Here is a 24,081-nt window from a genome sequence, read left to right on the forward strand (position 1 = left end):
TTCTCTGGTCTGCATCCCCTTAACAATTGTGTATATTGAGCCGTACTGTATTGTACCCATTCTGCAATCTGTTAATACAAATTGCAATCAATCAATCAATCAATCAATCAATCTCAGGTTAGATTCAAAGAATATTAGTTAAACTTGCCTAGATGACGTATTGATGTGTAAAAGTGACTCAGAGACTCGAGTTACAGTAGACTACAGTGGATCCCCCCCCCCCCTCCCCCTCCTCTCACTGACTGGGCTGATAATAAAGCTGCGCTGGCCCTTTAAGAGGAGGAGAAGGGGTTAATCCTGCTCGTCTCGGCCGCTGCGGTGTTTTCGTGCCGCTGCTGTCAGAGAGAGAGAGAGAGAGAGCGCTCCTGGGCCGACGGGTTCAAAAGGGTTTCCAGAAGAAGGTAAGAGGACAACAAATATAATATCACAACATATATGTTGATATCCGTCACAGGTTCGAGGTGTCGGCTGGTATCGCGGTGAAGCCGCCCGGTTCCCGTGGCTTCTTTTGTGAAGCGGCGGTCTCTGCCTCCAATAACGGATCCTCTATCCTCACAATAATAATCACCTTGGATGGTTTTATTATTATAGCCTATAGCGTTCAATGTGATCATGTTTATCATTTCATAATTATTTTTAACTCAAGTATTATTAGCACGTTTTTCTTTTTGCTTAGTCCAACTCGCAGAGACCCTTATTATTAATAAACACGCATCATCATAGCGGGCATTGTGTGGCTCCGTTATTATTATCATGATGCTCTGGGCAACAAAAACACGGTTCTCTTAGCAGTTTTTTGTTGCCAGTTTTTTGTTGCCCAGAGCATCATGATAATAATAACTGAGCCACACAATGCCTGCTATGATGATGCGTGTTATTAATAATCTCTGCTGCGAGTCATCATAACCCTACTATAGTCTACACGCTATAATAACCGCCATATCTAACATAAACATGTTGTTTTTATTGAGAGACCGTGAACAACAGTCGTGGTGGTCTATAAGCTGTGTGGGCTGCTGAGCATTTGTTTATTTTGTCTATTTAATCTGAATGATTCGGTGTTTGTCTATTTAATCTGAATGATTCGGTGTGTGTCTATTTAATCTGAATGATTCGGTGTGTGTGTGTGTGGGGGGGGGGGGTAGACATGATTTTATTGCTCATTCATCAAAAACTTTCCCTTGTTGAAGGTTCTGTTTAAAATGCGCGTATTTCTTCATTAACAAGAAGAAACCCCCGTGATTGTTGGAACTCGAGGGAGGGAAGGAAGGAGAGAGAGAGACTGAGAGAGAGGGAGAGAGAGAGACTGCGAGAAAGAGGGGGAGAAGGAGAGAGAGGGAGAGAGAGGGGGAGAGAAGGAGAGAGAGAGGGGGAGAGAGACGGAGAGAGAGGGGGAGAGAAGGAGAGGGGGAGAGAGAGAGGAGAAAGAGGGGGAGAAGGAGAGAGAAGGGGGAGAGAAGGATAGGGGGAGAGAGGGTGGGTCCGTCCGGAGGTTTCATTGCTTCCAGATGTTACTCAGCTTCTCTGCCACATTTGTTCGTCGATGATCACAGCGGTCGCGTCTCGCAGACTTTATACTTTAACGAGGTTTACTGACTGACTGACTGACTGACTGACTGAAGACTCTGACTGACTGACTGACTGACTGACTGACTGACTGACTGACTGACTGACTGACTGACTGTCTGACTGACTGACTGACTGACTGACTGACTGACTGACTGACTGACTGACTGGATGACTGACTGACTGAAGACTGACTGACTGGCTGACTGACTGACTGACTGACTGGATGACTGACTGACTGAAGACTGACTGACTGACTGACTGACTGACTGACTGACTGGAGACTGACTGACTGACTGACTGACTGACTGGCTGGCTGACTGACTGACTGACTGACTGACTGACTGACTGACTGACTGACTGACTGACTGACTGACTGACTGACTGACTGACTGATGACTGACTGACTGACTGACTGACTGACTGACTGACTGTCTGACTGACTGACTGAAGACTGACTGACTGACTGACTGACTGACTGACTGACTGTCTGACTGACTGACTGACTGACTGACTGACTGACTGACTGACTGACTGACTGACTGACTGACTGACTGACTGACTGGAGACTGACGCGTGACGCGAGATGATGAACAAAACAACAACTGAAACATGGCTGATGTTGTTGTTTGTTGTTGTGGTCCTAACTTCGCGTGCAGTTTTAAGTAGTCATTAGGTTATATTTGCTTTTGGGCTTTTGGTTGTTGGCCCAAATGAAGCCTCGTCACGGGATCCAATCACCTGCAGCTGGTCCTCACATGGGCTCCGGTCCCATCTGCGTCCACACTGCAGGCCTGAGAGCGCAATTCTCCTTTTATTGCTCGGATCAGATTTGTTTGCTCTAATGAACAATAAAGAAGACGAACATAAAAACATGTTGACAAAATGACTAAAATTCGCATGGAAGTCACATGACGATGACTGTTAAGACTGAGGTCGCATTGGAAGAAATCTGAGCTGAAAGTATCAGATTCCATGTGATTTGTGCCGTTTACACTGTTCTGTTCTGAGTCACATGTGAGCAAAACAAATCATATTTGGGTCACTTTAGTCTGCAGCCTGGACTAGGTGGCTTGTAGTCTCTGGTCCAGGTGGCTCTCGGTCTCTGGACCAGGTGGCTCTCGGTCTCTGGACCAGGTGGCTCTCGGTCTCTGGTCCAGGTGGCTCTCGGTCTCTGGTCCAGGTGGCTCTCGGTCTCTGGTCCAGGTGGCTCTCGGTCTCTGGTCCAGGTGGCTCTCGGTCTCTGGTCCAGGTGGCTCTCGGTCTCTGGTCCAGGTGGCTCTCGGTCTCTGGACCAGGTGGCTCTCTGTCTCTGGACCAGGTGGCTCTCAGTCTCTGGACCAGGTGGCTCTCGGTCTCTGGTCCAGGTGGCTCTCGGTCTCTGGTCCAGGTGGCTCTCGGTCTCTGGACCAGGTGGCTCTCTGTCTCTGGACCAGGTGGCTCTCGGTCTCTGGACCAGGTGGCTCTCTGTCTCTGGACCAGGTGGCTCTCGGTCTCTGGTCCAGGTGGCTCTCTGTCTCTGGACCAGGTGGCTCTCGGTCTCTGGTCCAGGTGGCTCTCTGTCTCTGGACCAGGTGGCTCTCGGTCTCTGGACCAGGTGGCTCTCGGTCTCTGGACCAGGTGGCTTGTAGTCTCTGGACCAGGTGGCTCTCGGTCTCTGGACCAGGTGGCTCTCGGTCTCTGGACCAGGTGGCTCTCTGTCTCTGGTCCAGGTGGCTCTCAGTCTCTGGTCCAGGTGGCTCTCGGTCTCTGGACCAGGTGGCTCTCTGTCTCTGGACCAGGTGGCTCTTGGTCTCTGGTCCAGGTGGCTTGTAGTCTCTGGACCAGGTGGCTCTCGGTCTCTGGACTAGGTGGCTCTCGGTCTCTGGACCAGGTGGCTCTCGGTCTCTGGTCCAGGTGGCTCTTGGTCTCTGGACCAGGTGGCTCTCTGTCTCTGGTCCAGGTGGCTCTCTGTCTCTGGGCCAGGTGGCTCTCGGTCTCTGGACCAGGTGGCTCTCGGTCTCTGGACTAGGTGGCTCTCGGTCTCTGGACCAGGTGGCTCTCGGTCTCTGGTCCAGGTGGCTCTTGGTCTCTGGTCCAGGTGGCTTGTAGTCTCTGGTCCAGGTGGCTCTCTGTCTCTGGTCCAGGTGGCTCTCGGTCTCTGGACCAGGTGGCTCTCGGTCTCTGGACCAGGTGGCTTGTAGTCTCTGGACCAGGTGGCTCTCGGTCTCTGGTCCAGGTGGCTCTCGGTCTCTGGACTAGGTGGCTCTCTGTCTCTGGACCAGGTGGCTCTCGGTCTCTGGTCCAGGTGGCTTGTAGTCTCTGGTCCAGGTGGCTCTCGGTCTCTGGACCAGGTGGCTCTCGGTCTCTGGACTAGGTGGCTCTCTGTCTCTGGACCAGGTGGCTCTCGGTCTCTGGTCCAGGTGGCTCTCGGTCTCTGGACCAGGTGGCTCTCGGTCTCTGGACCAGGTGGCTCTCGGTCTCTGGACCAGGTGGCTCTCGGTCTCTGGACCAGGTGGCTCTCGGTCTCTGGACCAGGTGGCTCTCAGTCTCTGGACCAGGTGGCTCTCTGTCTCTGGTCCAGGTGGCTCTCGGTCTCTGGACCAGGTGGCTCTCGGTCTCTGGACCAGGTGGCTCTCGGTCTCTGGACCAGGTGGCTCTCTGTCTCTGGTCCAGGTGGCTCTCGGTCTCTGGTCCAGGTGGCTCTCGGTCTCTGGACCAGGTGGCTCTCGGTCTCTGGACCAGGTGGCTTGTAGTCTCTGGACCAGGTGGCTCTCGGTCTCTGGTCCAGGTGGCTCTCGGTCTCTGGTCCAGGTGGCTCTCGGTCTCTGGACCAGGTGGCTCTCGGTCTCTGGACCAGGTGGCTCTTGGTCTCTGGACCAGGTGGCTCTCGGTCTCTGGACCAGGTGGCTCTCGGTCTCTGGACCAGGTGGCTTGTAGTCTCTGGACCAGGTGGCTCTTGGTCTCTGGACCAGGTGGCTCTCGGTCTCTGGACCAGGTGGCTCTCGGTCTCTGGACCAGGTGGCTCTCGGTCTCTGGACCAGGTGGCTCTCGGTCTCTGGACCAGGTGGCTCTCAGTCTCTGGTCCAGGTGGCTCTCGGTCTCTGGACCAGGTGGCTCTCGGTCTCTGGACCAGGTGGCTCTCAGTCTCTGGACCAGGTGGCTCTCGGTCTCTGGACCAGGTGGCTCTCGGTCTCTGGACCAGGTGGCTCTCGGTCTCTGGACCAGGTGGCTCTTGGTCTCTGGACCAGGTGGCTCTCGGTCTCTGGACCAGGTGGCTTGTAGTCTCTGGTCCAGGTGGCTCTTGGTCTCTGGTCCAGGTAGCTCTCGGTCTCTGGACCAGGTGGCTCTCGGTCTCTGGACCAGGTGGCTCTCGGTCTCTGGACTAGGTGGCTCTCAGTCTCTGGACCAGGTGGCTCTCGGTCTCTGGACTAGGTGGCTCTCAGTCTCTGGACCAGGTGGCTCTCGGTCTCTGGACCAGGTGGCTCTTGGTCTCTGGTCCAGGTGGCTCTCGGTCTCTGGACCAGGTGACTCTCGGTCTCTGGACCAGGTGGCTCTCGGTCTCTGGACCAGGTGGCTCTCGGTCTCTGGTCCAGGTGGCTCTCGGTCTCTGGTCCAGGTGGCTCTCGGTCTCTGGACCAGGTGGCTCTTGGTCTCTGGACCAGGTGGCTCTCGGTCTCTGGACCAGGTGGCTCTCGGTCTCTGGACTAGGTGGCTCTTGGTCTCTGGTCCAGGTGGCTCTCGGTCTCTGGACCAGGTGGCTCTCGGTCTCTGGACCAGGTGGCTCTCGGTCTTTGGACCAGGTGGCTCTCGGTCTCTGGACCAGGTGGCTCTCGGTCTCTGGACCAGGTGGCTCTCGGTCTCTGGACCAGGTGGCTCTCGGTCTCTGGACTAGGTGGCTCTTGGTCTCTGGTCCAGGTGGCTCTCGGTCTCTGGACCAGGTGGCTCTCGGTCTCTGGACCAGGTGGCTCTCGGTCTTTGGACCAGGTGGCTCTCGGTCTCTGGACCAGGTGGCTCTCGGTCTCTGGACTAGGTGGCTCTCGGTCTCTGGTCCAGGTGGCTCTCAGTCTCTGGACCAGGTGGCTCTCGGTCTCTGGTCCAGGTGGCTCTTGGTCTCTGGATCGCTGCCCAGCTGGAGTTCCTTCATCAGCTCCTCTGCCGGGATGGAATGTGTCTCACGGACTCAATTACCCAGTGGGGACGAGGGGCGCTGGCGTGGAATTCCAAACGGAGGAATGTAAAGGTTATAAACCCCATTTGTACGGGGACCACCACACGCCAGCCATATGAACCGCTTTAGCAGAGAACTAATGAAATGATGTCGCGGACCTGGAGGAGCCTGTCCGTTAATTAATTGTCTGGGTTTACTGGAATTACTTGGCAGCTCACAGCGTGTCAGACTGTCTCTGTTCAGCTCACAGTAAGGCCGTCTCTGTTCAGCTCACAGCGTGTCAGACTGTCTCTGTTCAGCTCACAGTAAGGCTGTCCCCGAAGCCTGTTTTGGGCTTCGAACTTCATCAGGGTTTTTACTAATAATTAAAAAAAATATATAAAAAAGAATATTAAAGAAATGTATTTTCTTTTTTTTAAATAAATATCCTCAAACTAAATCCTCAATTTGAATAAAGTGATTAATCTGATTAAATTCGTTTTTTATTTTTATTAAATCAACTTTCTATATATATTGAATATAACTAATCAGTTTTTAATACTATAATATTAGTGTAGCCTAAGCTTTATCTGCAACTGTGAAGAAAAACCCCATTGATTTAAACAGAATGAACAAAAAATATAGATAGAGGACTGTCTCCTCTAAACATCTGTAAACATCTGTCTGGTCTGTAAACATCTGTCTGGTCTGTAAACATCTGTCTGTAAACATCTGTCTGGTCTGTAAACATCTGTCTGCTCTGTAAACATCTGTCTGCTCTGTAAACATCTGTCTGGTCTGTAAACATCTGTCTGCTCTGTAAACATCTGTCTGGTCTGTAAACATCTGTCTGGTCTGTAAACATCTGTCTCTGGTCTGTAAACATCTGTCTGCTCTGTAAACATCTGTCTCTGCTCTGTAAACATCTGTCTGGTCTGTAAACATCTGTCTCTGGTCTGTAAACATCTGTCTGGTCTGTAAACATCTGTCTCTGGTCTGTAAACATCTGTCTGGTCTGTAAACATCTGTCTGCTCTGTAAACATCTGTCTGGTCTGTAAACATCTGTCTGCTCTGTAAACATCTTTCTCTGCTCTGTAAACATCTGTCTCTGGTCTGTAAACATCTGTCTGGTCTGTAAACATCTGTCTGGTCTGTAAACATCTGTCTGCTCTGTAAACATCTGTCTCTGCTCTGTAAACATCTGTCTCTGGTCTGTAAACATCTGTCTGGTCTGTAAACATCTGTCTGCTCTGTAAACATCGGTCTGCTCTGTAAACATCTGTCTGCTCTGTAAACATCTGTCTCTGGTCTGTAAACATCTGGTCTGTAAACATCTGTCTGCTCTGTAAACATCTGGTCTGTAAACATCTGTCTGGTCTGTAAACATCTGTCTGGTCTGTAAACATCTGGTCTGTAAACATCTGTCTGCTCTGTAAACATCTGTCTCTGGTCTGTAAACATCTGTCTCTGCTCTGTAAACATCTGTCTGGTCTGTAAACATCTGGTCTGTAAACATCTGTCTGGTCTGTAAACATCTGTCTGGTCTGTAAACATCTGTCTGCTCTGTAAACATCTGTCAGTTTATTGTGGATCCCCATTAGTCTTTACACACAAGGCTTCCTGGGGTCCAAACATTTAAAATACAAACCCAAAAAAAGTTAAATAAAAATATAAAACCACAAACATTGAAGTACTCACAAGAAAATATCACAACAAACAAAACAAGTGAATCAAAGCTCACTCAATATTCATAAGTCAGATATCACAATTCTCCAACCATAAAATACATATTCCATAATCAGTCCATAAGAACAAAACAGATACAAATCGTTTATATGATTTTAACTCATAATATAGCATAACATTTCTGGTTGATTGATTGAAAACTTTATTAACAGATTGCAGAATGGGTACAATACAGTACAGCTCAATACACACAATTGTTAAGGGGATGCAGACCAGAGAAAGACTTTCGTCTTGTTTACATCAGGGTCCCCCATTTTCAATTAATCAGGACATATATGACATACATGACATACAGATAGACAGTACTGCTACATCTATACATTTATGACATACCAGATGTGCAAATACAGTACTGTTTGTGATACAAAAAGAGTCAAGAAAAGGGAGTATATACATTTGACGTAGAAACTGTACATTGGAGGAGGTTGTGTGGGGGGGGGGGTTGGGTACATTGGGATATTGACAACCATACTGGGTAATTTACATTAGAGGTGGTTGGGGGGGGGGGCACTGTACAAACAAGCACAATTGTACATTGGAATATTGACAACCATACTAGGTAAATTACTGTACATTGGAGGGGGTTGGGTTAGGACATTTACAGGGGCCAGTTTCGAATTGCAGTCTCCCGTAGGTGTCCCTTGAGAGTGGTTTTGAAAGTGGGTAGTGATTCACATTCCTTTACAGCTTTGGGTAGGGCGTTCCACATTGATGTGGCATAATTGCGAAACGTGTTTAGTCCCTTGTTTGAGCCGAATCTGGGTTTAACATGATTTGTGGAGCTCCCTCTGGTGTTGTGATCGTGGTATTCACTGACCTTTGGGAAGTATTTTGACATGTACATGGGTACCTTGGTCGTGTAGTGTATCTTTTAGACCAGGCCCATTGCAAGTTGCTGTACTCTGTCGTCTACTCTAAGCCATCCTAGGTTGGCAAAGTGGGCAGGGGTGAGGTGGGTTCTAGGAGTAAGGTCAAGCAGTAGTCTGACCAGTTTGTTTTGAGATGTTTGTAATTTTGTTTTTAGCGCCTTTGAGGTGCTTTTGTAGCAGGTATATAAAATATACTAATGTTGTATTCCACAAAGATCCCTCCCTAACGTTATTACTTTAATTTGTTTATTATTATCTTTTACTCATAGCCTTTTATTTTGAAGCCGTCGTCACTTCCTGCCGAAGTGACGTACTTACTTTGTCGCCCGCCTCCTTCCGTTCAGTCTGGCTGAATCAGGAAGGAGGTAAGAGCTGTCCCATGTCCCCAGAACTTATTAATGGTTTAAAAGAACGTACTATTGTAAATAATTTACCGGGCAATGAACCGGAGTTGTATATATTGGTAACTGTGTTAATGCGAACAATTCTGCACTTTTTGTAATGTGGTTTAGCTGTGGTGGCGAACTATTGTATGACACATGCTGACTGAGTTTGTGGTAATGGCTGAACAATGCGTGTAGGCCTCGTTCTGACTGCGTGACATATTTCTCCCCCCTTGTAGCCTAGGCAAGTTATTGACGCCATCTGCTGGCCAAGTGTTGATATGTACCTGTGGAATGTCTTCTCCAGGTAATTGGAGATATCTTATTGGTTATTTTGTATTATTTCATTGTGTTGTTTTATTTTAATGGATATTTCAATGTATCATTCAAAATGAGCAGTCTGGCTGAATCCGGAAGGAGCCTAGGCAAGTTATTGACGCCATCTGCTGGCCAAGTGTTGATATGTACCTGTGGAATGTCTTCTCCAGGTGAAATAAAACACACTGAATTGCCACAACTGAGTCTTCACTTCCACTACACGACGACGACACAGAGAGGGTGACCTTAGACCAGTTACACTTTGGTACCATGAGGTGCAAGCATAGTCGTAGTACCCTTGAATGAGTGCTCCTGCCAGAGTCTTCAGGGTATTCTTGTTTACCAGAGAGGAGATCCGGTACAAGAATCGAGTTTGTTGGTTGACTTTTTTTATTACATTGGATGCCATTTTGTCACAGGAGAGATTAGCCTCTAGGATGGAACCCAGGTAGGTAATATCTTCTTTCCTTGTGACAATATTGTCACCCACTGTAACTGAGAAGCCGTCGGTCTTGCTGAGTTTGTTATTTGAACCGAAGAGAATGGACTCTGTTTTGCCCATGTGTAATGATAGTTTGTTATCAGCGAGCCAGGTGCAGATTTTGCCTAGTTCTGAGCTGAGGGTTTTTTCAACCTGTAACTTGTTCTTGTCAGAGACCAGCAGGGCTGAGTCGTCCGCAAACAGGAACAAGTTGCAGTCACAAGCTGACGACATGTCTGTCAGCATCTGCCTCCTCTGGACTGAGAGCCTGTGTTTTCACAGAGTCATCTGATTAGCGTCAGTTATTGAATCAGGAAGCAATTGATGGTTGATGGGAGTTCCCCCCCGAGAGGAAACCACTTTGCTACGTCAACTGTGTTGTGAGATTACTTCCTCTGCCGCCGCCACGCTGCCTGGCTGACCTGAGACCAGCGTACAGAGACCACACACTGACCTGGGACCAGCATACAGACCACACACTTGAAAGGAAATACCCTCATGTAACCTAAGTTCTTTTATTGAATGTCGGCGAGGTGAACAGAGAGTTGAGACAGAGTCAGATGGCAGTCTGCAGAGTTTTACTGAACCGTCACAGCACAAGTAGACCACAATCCGGACCACGCACCTCCGCACACAGAGCGAGCCAGTGCCAAGTGGTGGTGTCGTCAATACATCGTCACATCATTTATACATTTCTCGTCTCCACCCTTCCTCCTGGCTTAATGATTGATAGCTGTCATGTCATAGTTTGAGGACAAAGGATCTTAGATGGGAAGCGGAGTAGAAGGAGGGGCTGCTTTCAATATGGAAAAGCAGTCCCCTGCCTCCTTACCACCGTTCGCCTTATCGCCCCTCTCCATGGTACATCATATAATTGGTGTGTGTGCGTAGTTAAAGCTATATGCTCCAATGTTCTTGGAAGAATAACTGTGTCTTTGTATTAGGATTTGCATAACTGAAAAACCTATCAATTATCTGTGAGTGTTCTGACGTGCCAGAGAGAGAGATTTTGCATGTGTGCGCGTGCTTGTGCGCCGGCCAGTCGTCAGACGCGTGTCTGTGAGAAGGGAGCCTCAGGATGGATGCAGAACGGGGTCATCAGGTCATATTCAGGGAGGATGAGAGCACAGACACAGAGCCACTGCTCCAGGCCCCATCAGGAATATTATACATTGGGGCCTTTAGATATAAGATATTACCAGACATTATGAACTGATATACCCTTCAATGAACTAAAAACCTATCAATCCCCCTTTTGACGTTAAATCAAAACGTCAACACAACAATTCATTGATGGATCTGTACCCAACAATATGACACAACCATCAAAACATGCACCAAGTATGGATGACCACCAATACTATCATCAATACAGTGCAGGTGTGGGAGTCCCGCAGAACGAAACAGAGTCCTAGCAAAACCCCCTCGGGTGTTGGAGATCTCAGAGTCCTTGATCCCTGCACAGTCAGTGGGTAGAGGGAGACGAGGGAGGCGATGTCCCCCGAGACGACTGCCTCCATCTCGCCAGTAGAGTCTAGTGTCTTTAGACAGGAGGGGTCATAGGTGGGCAGATGATGGAACGGACCAGAGGGGAAGAGAGTGGAGTGAAGCGTCTTCTTTTTTCCACTTCAATCGTTCATCTTCTAATACACATCATCAACTTTACCTTGGCCCTTCGTGTTACCCAGTCCTACCCCTGACATAGGCCCACCCAGGACCTCGATGACCCGTTCAATCGATTTCCCATTTATCCATTATGCCCGGTTGTAATCTTGTGTTTGCCACAATGCACTACTGGGCCCTGCTCCTCCAGGCTGACTAAAAACCCGTAAAATGCTAATGACAGCTATACAATACAAGCCAGGAAACATATTTGAGGGTACACTACCAATTCGAACAGTCAACAAAAATTCATTGCCGTAACTTTATAGAGGAATAAAAACAAAAAAATAATCTACCAATAAACTGACGTCGATTTAACATTAACCAGGATCTGTAAAATATGGAAATGATGCATGACACTCTTGAAGACAGTTCAGACAGTTCAGTCTTATTTTGCACAATATCAATCATATTTTAAGACAGTCCAGTTTTAGTTCAGTCACATTTTGCATAATTTCAATCAATTTATCTATTATTCTAATATTCTTATTTCAATTAATTATTTAAATTCAGTAATTTATTCAGTTGTTGAGTCCACTATTCAGTTGTTGTGTGGAGTCCACACAGAGTCCAATTCACCCACCCTTGAGACTGTGAATCCCACAGTCTCAACACCAATCCCCCGCAGGCCATCAGGCAGAGAGCGCTCCTCGTCAGTCAGCCATCACCTCCCCCAGAGGACACTGCATCATACTGAATTCAGGCCGAAGTCCTGTTGCCGGCCCCTCCCCCTCAACCCGGCACCAGCCCTACATTTTCAGGCGACCGAGCGACAGCTCGTGACATCGTCCGGGTTTCATTTCCACCCCACCACCGGCAAAGGTATGGAGAGGAGAAGGGCCTCGGTACGGTTCTCAGCATGACCACAGCGTCCCCAAGGAAGTGGATGACAGCTGACCGTTCCCCATCGCGTCCATGGTCGCTCAGCCACTCCCCAACCCGACAGCCTTTTAGACTCAACTCACAAATGAAAAAGAGGACCATATCAGAGACACATAAAAAATAATGCAATGATTTTCAATGGTTGCAATCTCTATGCCGAGGGATCATTAGAAAATCAGACTAAAATCCACATAAACCAAATCAAAACAAAACATCCACACATTGTCCCACATCAGAGTATACAATATCCTAACGCAGACCTAATCTATTGAGCACACATTAGTTTTTGGAGTATACAATATCCCAATGAGTATACATATTCTAATGAGGTATACAGCACTGCATTCTAATGAGGTATACAGCATTTTACAGACCATGGGTATATTCCAGCATTCAAGCTGGATGGTCCACGGCCACTTCAGAGGAGAGTAGGGAAAAAGGAAAAAAAAAAAAAAAAGCAATAATATCTTGTCTCCTACCACACAACCATAGAAACATGCAAATGTAAGGAAATATGAACCAAAATTAAAACCAAACATACGCTTCACACCCATACTCCAGGACACACATGCACTCCATGCATATACCTACTAATACCTTCTCATACCACCTTCTAATACCTTCTCATACCACCTACTAATACCTTCTCATACCACCTACTAATACCTTCTCATACCACCTTCTAATAAACCATGACAAACAAAACCTATCACTCAAACACAACAACCTTTCACACCGGTATCAGCACACACATGTTTTAGTTGGAATCTTAAGACATGCACCTAGTATCGTATTAGGCAAACAAACAGTGGCGGCTTCCTCCCTTTCTACCCTCAATCTCAGCCAATTCCAGTCTACACCCACTCAATAATAAATAAATAAATAATAAATAAACTAACCACATAGCACAACATAATACATATAATATAATATAATATAATACCCGCTCCTTCTCAGACCCGGAGCATATATACCCACCTATATTTAATCAACTAGGTCAGGGGTGGCCAACCAGTCAGAGACTAAGAGCCACAAAAAAATGACTGTGGTACCACAAAGAGCCACACCATATACCAGCGTTTCTCAACCTTTTTTTTCAGTCACGGCACCCTTCATGTGTTTATAGGTCTCACCCTCTGGCCTCTGAAGTTGCTAATGTCTTTTTTATTTGGGCCTCACAGGGTTAAAAGTACCCTGTGAGACCCACGGTTGCAAAATTACAAAATCACTTTTAGCCATTTAAAAAAATAATGTTTATTTAAAAAATGTTAAAGGGGAACTATTTTACTATTTCTTTCACTATTTGGGCACTTTTACACAATTCCTGTGAGTCTATGGAACACCTAGGTTTTTTTTTTTTTTAAATGCATTGTTTTGTATTTCTAATCAAGTACTAAAAACCGCATTTTTCTACCTCAAGCCGTTTTGAGGCTGGGCTCCAACCACTGTGTGGCCTGGTGCCAACTGCCACATCAACTGCCACATTATTATGCAGCTGAGAAATCTCTGACATCACAGATATGCACATTTTCAGATGACTCAGTTCAGTGAGGGTGAATATTGTGAGAGGAGAATTGGAAGAATTCGCCAATATGAGAATTAGAGACATATATCCTATTAATATAAGTCCACATAGCTAAGAAACAATGGTAAACACTGAAAAAAGCCATTTATAAGATAGTTCCCCTTTAAGCACATGTAATTGGTCCTGTTGTTCAGCCTCACAATGCTATTTGATAGTAAATGTGTTTATATGTCCCACCCTCTGGCCTCTGAAGTTGCTAATTTCTTTTTAATTTGGGCCTCACAGGGTTAACCTCTAAAGCCCGAGATATACAGTAAAAGTGTATATTTTCAGCATTATGTTTGTTTACCAATTATTTTAACTGTTATTAGTGAAATATAAGATTATAGAAATCTCAGGGCATTGAGTCGGAAACCGGCGCATATTGACAGGAGGGAGTGGCACAGCCAAAAGTGAGTGTAGTCTTTTGAAGGAAGAGACTCAGGGCTTTCAAATTTCGAAAAACTACCCTACCCAGCTCACACCAGCCCCTGTCAATCATCTGACTTCTGGATTTACTTTTTAATTTCTCTTATTTTTTGGGATTATCTCCCACAAACCTGAACGTTATTGCCATAAAACAGAACGCAGTTAGTTTCTCTACCTTTCTGTGAACGTCTTGCAAAAAACGGTGTTGCAATATGATGAAGAATGGTGGAGAAATTTACATTATAAAAAAGATGGCAGAATTCAGTACTGTATCTACAAAACCTTCTGTTTAATCATCTTCCCTTTATTCATTTGCTTAGATTTTTCAGGTCTGGTCAATTTTAGCATGGTGTTATTTACAGTCAAAGATATATTTTTTTTTTAAATAGAATTGATATTCTCCTTTGGTTCATTACAATTTACTCAAGCCTAGTAACAGACACATTATTTCTGACACTGATCCATATATGTCCCTAGATTCAGATACCAAGAACATGCAAATGGACAATTAAAAAAAAAATTGTAAATGTTTATTCTATGTCCTTATGGAATGAGTGACATAAAAAAAAAAAAAGTTAAAAAAAAAAAAAAAGTAATTTTTTTTTTTTTTTTTTTTTATGGATGGAAGAGCCGCACATTGACGGGCAAAGAGCCGCATGCGGCTCGCGAGCCGCGGGTTGGCCACCCCTGAACTAGGTTGTCAATGCATAGTCTGAAACTGCAATATGGAGAGAGACCTGTTCCCTCGCTCCGCGGCCGCATCCCTCTACCACAGAGCAGCACACTAATGCAATATGGACGATATTTATTCTAATAATAATAGGTTATTTATTCTAATAATAATAGGTTGGCCTCCCTACCACTATTCATTTTAATATAATGATAATGGCCCCCTTTTCAACAACATAACGCACTGGTCTTGTAAATGCAGCCGTTATAGGCCTTTAACCACAGCAATCCAATATGCCTTTAACCACGGCAACTCAATAGTGACTTTAACCCACACTATGGAAAGGTGCTACTCAGGCCCTTAACCACGGAGGACTTTAACCACGGAGCAACCACGGATGCCGTCAAACACGGATCATCATAGGCCTTTAACCCTGGACCTCAAATAATAAAAAATACAGGCATGAGCGAGCATAGCAAGATATGGCAAATCATAGTGTTTCACATTAGGATCTAGCATCCTAATAGGCTCTCTATTCAGTAATACCCCTGTAATTCCCAACATACTTCTGTAACTTTAGTGACACTAGATCACAGGGACTCGAACCCACACAGGGACTCGAACCCACACTGTAACTTTAGTGATACTAGATCACAGGGACTCAAACCCACACTGTAACTTTAGTGATACTAGATCACAGGGACTCAAACCCACACTGTAAACCCTATTTATCCAACCACGGAGGCCTTTAACCATAGAATTTTAACCCGGGGACTCTAACCCCTCTTTTAGGACTCCAACCTCTCAGGACTTTAACCTCTGGTGGGGCCTTTAACCCTATAAAGAAAACAACAACTGGACGAAATCCTATGCAGGCATATTTCATTCAAATGACAAACCTATTCTAAATTTGGAATTTGCCAATTTGCTGAACATTTAGTAATGGGTTTTCAGCTCACCTCGTCATTTGAAGAAAAAGCACCGGCTCTCGTTTCGACCTGGACCAATGCACTCAACCGTTTATGACTCGTCAGTCAGTCCCGGGACGAAATGCACGACACGGACAAGAAGAAAAAAAAAAAAAAAAAAAAAAAAAATACAGATTATGATCTACTCATCCTGTGCCAACTCTGCAGATAATCTACTCGGTCTCTGCTCACCTCTTTCCGATCACCAATCCCGGACGAGCCCCCATTTGAAAGGAAATACCCTCATGTAACCTAAGTTCTTTTATTGAATGTCGGCGAGGTGAACAGAGAGTTGAGACAGAGTCAGATGGCAGTCTGCAGAGTTTTACTGAACCGTCACAGCACAAGTAGACCACAATCCGGACCACGCACCTCCGCACACAGAGCGAGCCAGTGCCAAGTGGTGGTGTCGTCAATACATCGTCACATCATTGCATCATGCATCAGGATGGATGCAGAACGGGGTCATCAGGTCATATTCAAGGAGGAGGAGAGCACAGACACAGAGCCACTGCTCCAGGCCCCATCAGGAATATTATACATTGGGGCCTTTAGATATAAGATATTACCAGACATTATGAACTGATATACCCATCAATGAACTAAAAACCTATCACACTGACCTGAGACCAGCGTACAGAGACCTCACACTGACCTGGGACCAGCGTACAGACCACACACTGACCTGAGACCAGCGTACAGACCACACACTGACCTGAGACCAGCGTACAGACCTCACACTGACCTGAGACCAGCGTACAGACCTCAGACCACACACTGACCTGAGACCAGCGTACAGACCTCACACTGACCTGAGACCAGCGTACAGACCTCACACTGACCTGAGACCAGCGTACAGACCACACACTGACCTGGGACCAGCGTACAGACCTCACACTGACCTGAGACCAGCGTACAGACCACACACTGACCTGAGACCAGCGTACAGACCTCACACTGACCTGAGACCAGCGTACAGAGACCTCACACTGACCTGGGACCAGCGTACAGACCACACACTGACCTGAGACCAGCGTACAGACCACACACTGACCTGAGACCAGCGTACAGACCACACACTGACCTGGGACCAGCGTACAGACCTCACACTGACCTGAGACCAGCGTACAGACCTCAGACCACACACTGACCTGAGACCAGCGTACAGACCTCAGACCACACACTGACCTGGGACCAGCGTACAGACCTCACACTGACCTGAGACCAGCGCACAGACCTCACACTGACCTGAGACCAGCGTACAGACCTCACACTGACCTGAGACCAGCGTACAGACATCACACTGACCTGAGACCAGCGTACAGACCTCACACTGACCTGAGACCAGCGTACAGACCACACACTGATCTGAGACCAGCGTACAGACCTCAGACCACACACTGACCTGAGACCAGCGTACAGACCCAGAACCAGGCTCCAGTCTGTGCAGCTCTCTGCCTGTCTGGCATCCATCAAGTCTGATCCTCACCTCTAGCACTCTGCACAGGAATGTTCTCTCTCTCCCTCTCTCTCACTCCCTCTTTCTCTTCTCCCTCTCTCTCTCTCTCTCTCTCTCTCCTCTCTCTCTTCTCCCTCTCTCTCTCTCTCTCTCTCTCTCTCTCTCTCTCTCTCTCTCTCTCTCTCTCTCTCTCTCTCTCTCTCTCTCTCTCAAATCAAATCAAATGTATTTGTAAGGCCTGACGACACACGTTAATGTCCCCATGGGCCGGACACCTCTTCTTTAAAATAAGATCATCAACCTCTCTCTCTCCCTCTCTCTCTCTCCCTCTCCCTTTCTCTCTCTCCCTTTCTCTCTCCCTTTTCTCTCTCTCTCTCTCTCTCTCTCTCTCTCTCTCTCTCTCTCTCTCTCTCTCTCTCTCTCTCTCTCTCTCCACCCCTCTCCCTCCCTCTCTTCTCTCTCTCTCTCTCTCTCTCTCTCTCTCTCTCTCTCTCTCTCTCTCTCTCTCTCTCTCTCTCTCCAGTCTCCACCCTCTCTCTCTCTCACTCCCTCTCCCTCTCTCCCTCTCTCTCACTCCCTCTCTCTCACTCCCTCTCTCTCTCTCTCGCTCTCTCAATCTTTCTCTCTATCCCTCTCTCCCTCCTTCTCTCTCTCCCTCCCTCTCTCAATCTTTCTCTCTCTCCCTCTCTCCCTCCTTCTCTCTCTCTCTCTTATTTTTATTTTCTTCTTTGTTTCGCGTCATCACAGTCCCTCCCCTGCCCCACCCATGCCCAGTTTCCTGTCGGAGGTCAACACAGTGACCAATAGCAGGCCTTTATTCTGCTGCCGTTCCAGGAGTAATGTGAGCAGGTCTGGCCCCTCCCTCCCTCCCTCCCTCCCTCCCTCCCTCCCTCCCTCCCTCCCTCCCTCCCTCAGCCAGTACTCCAGCCTCCAGCCCAGGTCCTCCACACTGCCTCTCCTTAACCCTTTCACTGCCACACTACAGAAGGTTAACCCTTGGCCTTTAGTATCACAAAGTGTGTAGTGTGATAGTAAAGGGTTAACCTTCTGTAGTGTGGCAGTGAAAGGGTTAACCTGCTGTTGTGTGGCAGTGAAAGGGTTAACCTTCTGTGTATTGTCGCAGTGAAAGGGTTAACCGTTTGGTAGTGCAGCAGTGAAAGGGTTAATGTAGACCGCCCAGGTCCTCCTCTCCTTAACTGCTTCTGCGCCAAGAACCAGTTTACTCGTTTTTATTATCGTTATTTCCTTTATTCGCTATTGCCATTCATAATTCATCCAGCAAGGCTCCGGGAGACTCTGTACTCTGTCTGATATTGCAACGGCTCAATACCGCCGCCTGGTGGATTTCGGGCGATGTTGCACCCACTCTAAACAGGATGGGGCGTTCTGTGCATCGGTGGATATGTTCCGGGCAGAGCTCTCTTGTTCTGTGGATCCAGACAAACACTCGAGTGCATTGGATCGCTTTCGAGACGCAAGAATCAATATGCTTTCGGCGTTTATTGCGTCGTACAAACAGAAAACGGATCTAGCAGATGGAAATCAAATAATTGGAATATTTTTTCTCCAGACTCATCGGCCACAGCTAAGAGAAATCCAACGTTAATTCCAGCTCGATTGTCCATTTATTTCATTGCAATCCATCTGATCAAGGTATGATGTCGTACTAAAGAAAGCCGTTACTGACGATCAAGAAATCATAAACGACCCCCCCCCCCCTTTCCTTCACGCATGATGGAGCATAATGTATAGCGTTCAGAAAAAATAAATAATGCACGTCCTCCGTTTGTTGCTGCTGGTAATACATACAGTAATACATAAGAACAAAGCGGGGCTCGCAACTCACTTGTAGTTCCAAGGTGATTTTAATAAACGAAACAGGCAGTAGATGCAACGTTTCGACCTCACCGGTCTTCCTCAAGCATGCATACAACACAAAATGACATATTTTTATACAGGAAGTGAAAAATCAGCCCCACCTGGTGATCAGGGGCGGTCCCAAGACTTGCATGATTAATACATTTTATACATGATTAAGTAACAATTTTATCTTTTCATTAGACTTAAGACATAATTTACAGATAGGCAACAAGCAGTAAGTAGTGTGTAAGGTACAAGTCCTAGCCACTGAAAACAAAAACAACAATGAAAAAACAAAAACAAAGTCTATTGACTGTCTCCCTCTATGGGTTACATTTACAAATAAGGTCTAATGTCAAAGTCTTCATTGAGTCCTGTTGGTGCCATAGTTTTGAGGTAATGGATCCACCATACTTCTCTCCTCAGTAGGAGATTATCTATATCTCCCCCTCGTCTTGGAAGATGCACTCTCTCTATTCCAAGGTATCTTAACGATGAGACATTGTGGTGTGCCTTTGTATAGCGATCATATGCATTTGAATTTTTTAATATAGCGTGTATAGGAACGAAACGCCAATCGATTATGTATAATATGCATCGGGCCTATAACTCGCGTTCTAGGAATTACTGCAGACCACTCTAAAAACATACTTATATTCACGACGGTATTAACACGAATGAATGGAAAAATATAACGTTCCCACATCCGGAACGATAGATACCCGATGTTGAATGGGCCATAGTAATGCAGATATAGCTATAATATTTAAAAAGTTATAGCCCTGCAAAGAAGGTGAGCCACTCCATAGGCGTACAGCGCTGGCAGTGAGAGCTATAAGATGGGCAAACTGTGTGGCAGAGATTGTGTCAATGTAGAAAGCAGCAGCTTGCAGGACTATAAATAGTGTCAAATGAGCCATACTATTGTCTCCATAGCTATGATATAGAATATACAATAGCTCTGCAAAGATCGTGAAATATCGTGAAAATGGTCATGAAAAGCTGGCGCCAGCCAGTGCAGATGGGGAAAGCTGCTGGTGACACTCAAAGAGTTAATGTAGACGGCAGCAGCTCCAGGCCACAGTCCCTGGCGAGGAGGTGCTTCCACCTCGGCTCTCGATGATGACATCACCGTCCCCCGGGTCCTACAGAGAGTGTTTCTCCAGGATGAGCACAACAACATGTTGCCTTGTTGACATGAGATCATCTGTCTTTACTCCACCTGGTGGTGAAGTCCTTCCCTGCAGCGATGGATACAGGAGCCGTACGGCCCGTTAAAGGTGCTGTAAGTGATACGTCTACATGTTGAAATACGTGTTAACTCATTGACTGCCACGCTGTTTTCCCATCTTTACTCAACGGCACCAGCGTTATTGACAATTTTTAGCGATGTTTGCGGACCCATCGTGTGTTCTGTATTATAGCTATGGAGACAATAGTACGGCTCATTTGACAGGCATTGTTCATAGTCCAACACTGACTAACCAGTTCATTTCTACATACTGTAGTTTATGCGCTATTCCACGCTAAACATCGGCCCTTTCCAAAATAATCCAGTACTCTTTTCTAGATTGCGAGATATGACGTGTTATATGCATATTATTATGCCCAAATCGTTCGGGTTGCCCGCTTGAAACCTATATTATTTCCAAATCAATATATAGATGTTTCTTCACAAAATCATGTTAGAATAAGTGTTAAAGGTGCTGTAAGTGATACGACTACATGTTAGAATAAGTGGCTCTACACTCTAGACAGCCATCACTGATATAGACACAGTGACATGGGCCTCCGCTCTGCAGTAAACACTCAATCCATTTCACGGTATCCCGTCCTACTTGATCCAATCAGGAGGGAGAACTCCACACTGCAAAAAAAATCAAAATTAAAATAAGAACTAGTTTTAAGCAAATAATGTGCTTGAAACAAGTACAATAATCTACCAGTGCAGTAAGCAAATTTGTCTTGGCAAGACTTGAAAACTATCATGGAGTTCTCTCTCCTGATTGGATAAAGTGGGAAGGGATACCAGACGATGTATGTTGTGTTTACTGCAGAGCAGAGGGACTGAGAGACCCATGTTACTGACCAGACACTCTATATCAGTGATGGCTGTTTACTGCAGAGTGGAGGGACTGGGAGACCCATGTTACTGACCAGACACTCTATATCAGTGATGACTGTTTACTGCAGAGTGGAGGGACTGGGAGACCCATGTTACTGACCAGACACTCTATATCAGTGATGGCTGTTTACTGCAGAGTGGAGGGACTGGGAGACCCATGTTACTGACCAGACACTATATCAGTGATGACTGTTTACTGCAGAGTGGAGGGACTGGGAGACCCATGTTACTGACCAGACACTATATCAGTGATGGCTGTTTACTGCAGAGTGGAGGGACTGAGAGATCCATGTTACTGACCAGACACTCTGTATCAGTGATGGCTGTTTACTGCAGAGTGGAGGGACTGGGAGACCCATGTTACTGACCAGACACTCTGTATCAGTGATGGCTGTTTACTGCAGAGTGGAGGGACTGGGAGACCCATGTTACTGACCAGACACTCTATATCAGTGATGGCTGTTTACTGCAGAGTGGAGGGACTGGGAGACCCATGTTACTGACCAGACACTCTGTATCAGTGATGGCTGTTTACTGCAGAGTGGAGGGACTGAGAGACCCATGTTACTGACCAGACACTCTATATCAGTGATGGCTGTTTACTGCAGAGTGGAGGGACTGAGAGACCCATGTTACTGACCAGACACTCTGTATCAGTGATGACTGTTTACTGCAGAGTGGAGGGACTGGGAGACCCATGTTACTGACCAGACACTCTATATCAGTGATGACTGTTTACTGCAGAGCGGAGGGACTGGGAGACCCATGTTACTGACCAGACACTATATCAGTGATGGCTGTTTACTGCAGAGTGGACGGACTGAGAGACCCATGTTACTGACCAGACACTATATCAGTGATGGCTGTTTACTGCAGAGTGGAGGGACTGGGAGACCCATGTTACTGACCAGACACTCTGTATCAGTGATGACTGTTTACTGCAGAGCGGAGGGACTGGGAGACCCATGTTACTGACCAGACACTATATCAGTGATGGCTGTTTACTGCAGAGTGGAGGGACTGAGAGACCCATGTTACTGACCAGACACTCTATATCAGTGATGGCTGTTTACTGCAGAGTGGAGGGACTGGGAGACCCATGTTACTGACCAGACACTCTATATCAGTGATGACTGTTTACTACAGAGCGGAGGGACTGGGAGACCCATGTTACTGACCAGACACTATATCAGTGACGGCTGTTTACTGCAGAGTGGAGGGACTGAGAGACCCATGTTACTGACCAGACACTCTGTATCAGTGATGGCTGTTTACTGCAGAGTGGAGGGACTGAGAGACCCATGTTACTGACCAGACACTCTATATCAGTGATGACTGTTTACTGCAGAGTGGAGGGACTGGGAGACCCATGTTACTGACCAGACACTGAATAAGAAATACCACTGAGGTCAGCTTTAAGTAACCACGCTACAGATTTGACACAAACAGTTGTCGCTGCTTCTATAACTTGCTGTGGTTGTTGAGGAAAAGCGGTTTTTGAATTTATCGATTAATTATTCATTGGGCAGCAGTTGGCCGAGAGAAGCCATCTGTGGTGTCGCCGAGCGCTGTGCAGGCAGACGGGTCATATAATGCAGTTCTTTCTCCCGTTTTGAACGTTATCCAACATTTAAACGAGTTAGTTATTCATAGAGGTCACATACACGTGAACTGTGGTCAATATTCAGCACTCTGTCTGACCACTTTCTCCATCTGGTCTATTTTCTCTTTTCATATTCATTCACTCTGGTCTTTGGAGGCTTTAGTCACAAACGGTAGTAATAAAAAAAGGAAGTGTTGATTCGATAACAATCCACTTCTTCGTTTGGCAACAGAAGGCCCTGGCGTCTCTGCAGACTCTATTGTGGGTGTATTTTTAGTCTCCGAATGTACAAACGATGTTAATCTTCTAGGCGGAGTTGTTTTTGGAGGATTTTTTGAGCCCTTATTTGCCGCTGGGGTCAGGAAGAGCTCTCGTATCTGATTCATCTCTCCCGCTCCCTCTCTCTCTCCCTCTCTCCCGCTCCCCCTCTCCCGCTCCCTCTCTCCCATTCCCTCTCTCCCGCTCCCTCTCTCCCGCTCCCTCTCCCGCTCCCTCTCTCATTCCCTCTCTCGTTCCCTCTCTCCCGCTCCCTCTCCCGTTCGCTCTCTCCCGTTCCCTCTCTCCCGTTCCCTCTCCCGCTCCCTCTCCCGTTCCCTCTCTCCCGCTCCCTCTCCCTCTCCCGCTCCCTCTCCCTCTCTCCCGTTCCCTCTCTCCCGCTCCCTCTCCCTCTCCCTCTCTCCCGTTCCCTCTCTCCCGCTCCCTCTCCCGTTCCCTCTCTCCCGCTCCCTCTCCCGCTCCCTCTCTCCCACTCCCTCTCCAGTTCCCTCTCTCGCTCCCTCTCCCTCTCCCTCTCCCGCTCCCTCTCTCCCGTTCCCTCTCTCCCGCTCCCTCTCCCGTTCCCTCTCTCCCGCTCCCTCTCCCGCTCCCTCTCCCGTTCCCTCTCTCCCGCTCCCTCTCCCGCTCCCGCTCCCTCTCTCCCGCTCCCTCTCCCGCTCCCTCTCTCCCGTTCCCTCTCTCCCGCTCCCTCTCCCGTTCCCTCTCTCCCGCTCCCTCTCCCGCTCCCTCTCTCCCGCTCCCTCTCCCGCTCCCTCTCCCGTTCCCTCTCTCCCGTTCCCTCTCTCCCGTTCCCTCTCTCCCGCTCCCTCTCCCGTTCCCTCTCTCCCGCTCCCTCTCCCGCTCCCTCTCCCGCTCCCTCTCTCCCGCTCCCTCTCCCGTTCCCTCTCTCCCGTTCCCTCTCTCCCGCTCCCTCTCCCGTTCCCTCTCTCCCGCTCCCTCTCTCCCGTTCACTCTCTCCCGCTCCCTCTCCCGTTCCCTCTCTCGTTCCCTCTCCCGCTCCCTCTCCCGCTCCCTCTCCAGCTCCCTCTCTCCCGCTCCCTCTCTCGTTCCCTCTCCCGCTCCCTCTCCCGCTCCCTCTCTCGCTCCCTCT

The 24,081-nt window shown here is 47.6% G+C and overlaps 1 protein-coding gene across 1 annotated transcript in view; it reads left to right on the top strand.

The window, feature by feature from the left end:
• Positions 1-322: 322 nt before the first annotated feature.
• The window catches only part of kank2 (KN motif and ankyrin repeat domains 2), a 94,431-nt gene continuing 70,672 nt past the window's right edge, over positions 323-24,081 (top strand). The window contains 1 exon segment of the mRNA XM_084328305.1: positions 323-401. The gene's annotated coding sequence lies outside the window, so the exon portion shown is untranslated.

The sequence above is a fragment of the Notolepis coatsorum genome, assembly GCF_963971535.1.
Source record: "Notolepis coatsorum genome assembly, chromosome: 14".
Classification (NCBI taxonomy): Eukaryota; Metazoa; Chordata; class Actinopteri; order Aulopiformes; family Paralepididae; genus Notolepis; species Notolepis coatsorum.